Source organism: Notamacropus eugenii, chromosome 3 (genome assembly GCF_028372415.1).
Source record: "Notamacropus eugenii isolate mMacEug1 chromosome 3, mMacEug1.pri_v2, whole genome shotgun sequence".
NCBI classification, from domain to species: Eukaryota; Metazoa; Chordata; class Mammalia; order Diprotodontia; family Macropodidae; genus Notamacropus; species Notamacropus eugenii.
This window is the reverse complement of record NC_092874.1, coordinates 423,509,267-423,515,266: the sequence shown is the minus strand read 5'-3', so window position 1 is coordinate 423,515,266 and position 6,000 is coordinate 423,509,267.

Sequence of the window (6,000 nt, the reverse complement as noted above, 5' to 3'; positions counted from 1 at the left end):
CTGTTTTTCTAATTCTATAACTCATGAGCCCCCATTAGTGTGTTTCTCCCCATTGATATCAATTAGTCAGACTTAATTAGCTTTAGAAAAGGGTATGTAATACTAATAGCTAGCAGTTATGTAGCCCTTTAAGATTTGCAAAGTGCTTTACACATAACATCTCATTTGATGTTCACAACAACCCTGGCAGGTACTACAATTATCTCTGTTTTACAGATGAGGAAACTGAAACAAACAGAGGTTAAGCTAACTTGCCCAGGGTCACACAAATAGTAAACATCTGAACTACGATTTGAACTCAGGTCTTCCTGACTCTAGCTCTAGCACTCTGTGCTGTGTACCACCTACCTGGGTATTTTCTATAGCAGTATATAGGAGCAACTGGTATAAAACATCCCCTCTTTCATTTCTGTGACATACTTTCCCACAAATACATACGGAGTCCAAGGAAAAGTGGGTTTAAGCTTAGAGAATATATAACAAATCTAAATCTTTCCAAATTTGTCAAGTCCACTAGTCAAAAGGGTAGAAGGAGAGAGACTCTTTCTCCTTCCACTCCCAAATTGATTTCTTCTCTGGGTCTTAACTGGATTGTTTTCTCTACTACCTTGCCTAAAGCTTAAATCTCTGTTATTTCCTATTTATCCTCCTTATAGCTTGTTTTGTAACTATTTGTTGGCATGTTGTCTTTCATTAGAGAGTAAACTCTTTGAGTCTTTTGCTTCTCTTTGTATCTCCAGCACTTGACACACTGCCTTGATAAATATGTTTCGACTGATTCAATCACTATTCCAAACTAACTTGTCATTTTTATACAAGGATATGCCCAAGGTTTCACTTGATTAACTAGATTATTTTTGCTCACACTTACTTTCATCCCTTTGATTGATTGTAGAGAATTGTCTAGATCTTTCTTTCGCCTAGTTCATGCTCCTGGTTGATTGATTCAGCTAAGAAATCAAATGATTGAGTTTGGTGCACATTATCTCCTCTCTTACACAGGTTTCCAAGTGGAGGCAGGTTGATCATTGCCATGGATATCATAAAGGAGATTCATTCTTTAGGTAGGAATTGGACCAGAAAACGTCTAAGATCTCTCCCAATTCTATGTTAATTTTTTAACTAATCCTCTCACTGGAGATAATAATTCTCTTTTCCCTCCAACTATTCTGAATCCAGACTTAACTGCTACGATTCCATAGAGCATCCAGTGCACTAAAGACAGTTATCAGTCAATGGCATTATTAGTTTGCCCAATTTGGATTTTGTGCTTTTTCTCCTCTTTTTGGTAGATGTGTAAAATACAAATTCCTTGAGGACAAGATCTGCTTTATTTTTGTCTTTGTCAGGTAGGCAAGAGGAGAAATGGAAGAATCAGTCGATCAGCAAATATTTACTAAGTACCTTCTACGTGCCAGGCACATGCTAAGTTCTGGAGATACAAAAATAAAAGACCAAAAGCAGTCCCTTTTTTGAGGAGCTCACAGTCTAATGGGGGAAGATAAGAGTGTGTCAGTACTGTCAAATGCTGTAGAGAGGTTAAGAACTAGAACTGAGAAAAGGCCGTTAGATTTAACAATTAAAGTCACCTTAGTGGGAACATTTTCAAATGAGTGTTGAGGTAGGAGGTCAGATTGGAAACATTTCAGAAATGAGAGAGGAAAGAGACAGAAGTAAGGAATATATGACTTTTACTATACATTTAACTTTGAAAGAAAGGAAAAATATAGGACAGTTGCTTGAAAAGATTCAAGTGATTTTTTTTTTAAGGATGAGAGAAATGTGGGCATGTTAGTAGGCATCTGGGAAAGAAAGAATCCACAGGGACAGACTGGAGATTAGGAGAGAGAGAGAATGATCAAGGGGCAAATGCCAAGAGATGAGAGAAGATCCATACAAGTAAAGCTGGCTTTGATGAGACGAAATACTTCCTGATCAGACACTGGAGCAAAGAAATGGAGAAGAGCATCTCTTTTCCTCCTTTCTCTACCTCTGCACTGACACAGTGATGTTTGATTTTCTTCCAGGTCTATCAAAATTTGCTCAGTTTTGAATCAAGAAGATTATTCTAGTCTGAGTCAATGGGAGCTGGGCAAGGTTTCATTGGGTCTTCTAAGATTGATTCATGGATTGATTGATCCTGTTATCATTTAGCTTTTATTGAGCTTTCCAGGCCAAAATGAAATGGAAAGTGAAGGTGGCATTCCAAATAATTCAAGCTGAATCCCCAGAATTCTGTCCATTATCTGTATTATTATCCAAACTTTCCAATTCATATTTCCAAATCAATTTTGCCTGACTCATTCATTCATTCATTTCCAGATATCCGCCTTTCCCCACCAATTCTCCAGTATTGAACTCTCCCTTGTAAATAGGAGAAACTGACAACATCTAACAGTATCTGCCCCATTCTGTCCCACAGTCCTTCATCTCTTTTCCTAGGAGTAGGAGATCCGTTTCAGAATCTATCCTCCAGGACACGATGGCTCATCACAGTCACTCAGAGTCTTTGAAGGCTTCCTTCTACAAGTCTTTTAATTTACATTTCTTTGTGTATATAGTTCTCCTGATTCTGTATACTTTGATCCATGCCAGTTTATAACAAGTCTTCCCATTTCTTACCATACAGCAATATTCCATCATATCCACATAGCAAAATTTGTTCAGATCCTAAATTTTGGAGGTGGAAAGAACTACTGGGATAATTTAATTCAACCCCCTTATTTTAAAGATGAGGAAATTGAGGCCCAGAATTATCCAGGTCCAAATGGAAGGAGATGATTGCTCTGTTCTGAGTCACATCATTTGTACCTGAGTCAAACAAGAAAACAAGATATTTAGAAGAGAAAAAAACCAGTTTATTGCTGGTTTCAAAGTCGGAGACTCTACTCTTTGGGGAGCTGAGTTGATAATCCATGAAAGTAAGGATTTTCATTGTGTCTCTGATACTCCTTCAGAGACTGATGGGAACCATAAGTCATCTGCTGATTCAGGTCTTGGATTTGGACTCCTCACCATAGGATCACAGACTGAGAAGCCAGAAGCAACCCTAATGATTATCAGCTTCTCTGTAACTTCCCCTGATTGGTAACTTGACCATAGATTTAGGGCTGGAAAAACCCTTAGAAATCATCCGGATCAAACCCTTCATTTTGCAGATGAGGAAACTGAGACTGGGGAAGTAAAAGGTCTTATCTAACATTAGACAGGTAGTAAGTAGCAGAATCCAGATTCAAACTCAAGTCTCTCTAGTACCAAGTCCAGTATTTGTTCCACACTGAGAGGTAGGGAAGGGAAGAAAACCAGTTCAGGTGAGTGTAACTTTACCAGATCTCTGTGAACAAACAGAGGACATGACTGCAATCAGACAGACACAATGGGGCAGAGAGGAGAAGGGTTTCATATCTTCCCACCAGGGGCATCCTCAGTTTTTCCACAATTCTCCCTGCACTAAAAATACTCCCTAACCTACTCTCCTGGGAAATAACTTCTGTAGCCCCATGCCTATGCCTTCTGTCCATATATGAGGCCAGAGGAGCCAAACTCATAGGGGCCCAGCTAATTCCAAGGAGTTGGAGGCTTGGGGGGAGGCTTCTGTGTACTTCTGGCTCTGGTGTCACCAGAAGTCTTCCTCCCCCATGAAAAATGGAGGAAAGGGTGGGACAGGAACTGGACAGTAGTATTTATGGGCTGGCTCACTGGGAGCCTTTGGAAAATTATTACCTTTTCAGATAATTTAATATATGACGAATCTTCCTGCCAAGGCGATTGCAAAACAAGCCAGCTTCTTCCATCCTATGGAGGGGAGTGTCTGTGCTCAGCCTTGGGTGCAGGACCCATCACCATGCCCCATGATTATTAACAGGGCCCCAGAACTTTTTCTTCATACTTCTTCCTTGGGGGATAGGGGACAGGATAAAGGGCTGGGTGGGGAGGGGGAAGGGGAAGCTGTGTAAGTGGGGGCAGGAAGTTTCCAAGGAAATAAACTTGTCCCCAATCTTGGGTCAAGTGGAAAACTGAACTTGGCCTGGGGCCATTTCTGAAGTTCAGGAAAACCAGTAACAAAAGCTCATCTCAAGCCATCCTCGAAGGCTTTGTCTAACCATCTCTTCTGTCTCTTTAATTCCATGGCCCTGTATGTCACACCATGTTCCCAGACATTCAGACCTTTCTCCCCTATTGGAAAGCTGACTTCTGTCAGAGACCCTCCAGTCAATTCCCATCTTCCTTATCAAAGGAACAGCTCCTGATAAACCCTAAATTCACCAGAGAAAACTGATGTGAAGAGCCCCCAGAAGCAACCACCTGAAGCCATCGTTACCAAAGTCCCAACAGGGAATCACCTGGAATCCAAACTGGATCCACCAATCAGAAGCCTGCCCAGGACCAGACTCAAGGGGAAGTAGAGTCTGTCTGTGCATGACTTTAGTAGCATGATCTGTGGCTGTTGTCGTTCCTTCTTCATTCTCAGAGAGGACCATGTTGTCAGGAAGCTGATTTAAAAGGATCAGGAAAGGCACTAAAGCATCAGAGCCCCTAGTGTGAAGCCCTTTCTCACAGGCTTGTCCCAGTGCCTTAAATTCTACCATTAAAGGGTCTCTCCTCTCAGGTAAGATATTACATCTCCTGGAGGCCTTCATCAAAATGCAAATACTCATGGAAGGGGTGATTTTGTTGTATCTGACTCTTCATGATCCCATTTGGGGTGTTTTTGGCAAAGATACTGTGATGGTTTGCCATTTCTTTCTCCAACTCATTTTACAGATGAGGAATTCAAGGCAAACATGATTAAGTGACTTGCTCAGTGTTTGAGGACAGATTTGAACTCAGGAAGATGAGACTTTCTCACTCCAGGCCCAGCACTTTATCCACTATGGCACCACCTAGCTGCCTAAAAGAAAATTCCAGAGATGCAGATTTCAGCTCAAAATTGAGAATTTTGTAATGAGTACTGCTATTCCACAATGGAACAGAATGCCTTACAAGGCAGTGAACTCCCCAGAGGGGTTCAAATGGAGGCTGTATGACCAACTGTCAGGGGGCTTGTAGGGGAGATTCATACATGGGCTAGGAGGTTGAACTACCCAACCTCCAAGGTTCCTTCTAACTCCAAGCATGTATTCAGTGCTTCTTATGTGTGAGATGAGATCCTGAACCTCAGTGATGCCCATGTAAGTAGAGAGAAGGATACACATTCAAGACATGTTGTAGAGATTTAGAATCAGCAAGTTTGGATAACAAATTAGCTACAAATAGAAAAAGAATCCAAGACGACTCCGGAGCTTGAAGCTGGGTGAATGGTACCATCCAACCTCATACTTTGCTACTCAAAGAACTCCAGTGGCTTCTCATTAACTCAAGATTTGGCATTTAAAGTTCTACACAACCGGATCCTTCCTCCCTCCCTATTCTTATGCTTCATTCCCCTTCCTGCACCAACATGATCCAGATCTGGGACTGGGCTGGAGATCAGGGTCTGATCCGCTTCCTGTTTTATCCCTCTCGCATCTCTGTGTTTCTGTACTGGTTATCCCCCAGGTCTGGAATGTTTTTCCTCCCACATCTACCTATTAGAATTTCTATTTTCTCCAAGACTCACCTCAAGTGCCACCTTCTACCTGAAGCGTTCCCTGATTCCCTCCAGCTGAAAGTCCCTCCCTCCTTAACTTATATTCCCTTTGTATATGCTATGTACAAACTAGTGTAAAGGTTTGTGGGGTAATATAGCAAGCCAGTTTGAAATATTAAATACTAGATACTTCGCTAAGGTGGGAAATATAAAGAAAGAAGAAGATAATCTCTGCTTCTAAGGAGCCTATATGGTGTAAAAAAATGTGAGTGTGTGTATAGCTATACGTGTATATATGTATATATATGTATATACACACACGTATGTATGTATAGGTATAAATATATACCCATGTGTGTACATGTATACATACATGTACTCCTACACACGCACACACCACACACACACACACACACACACACACACACACA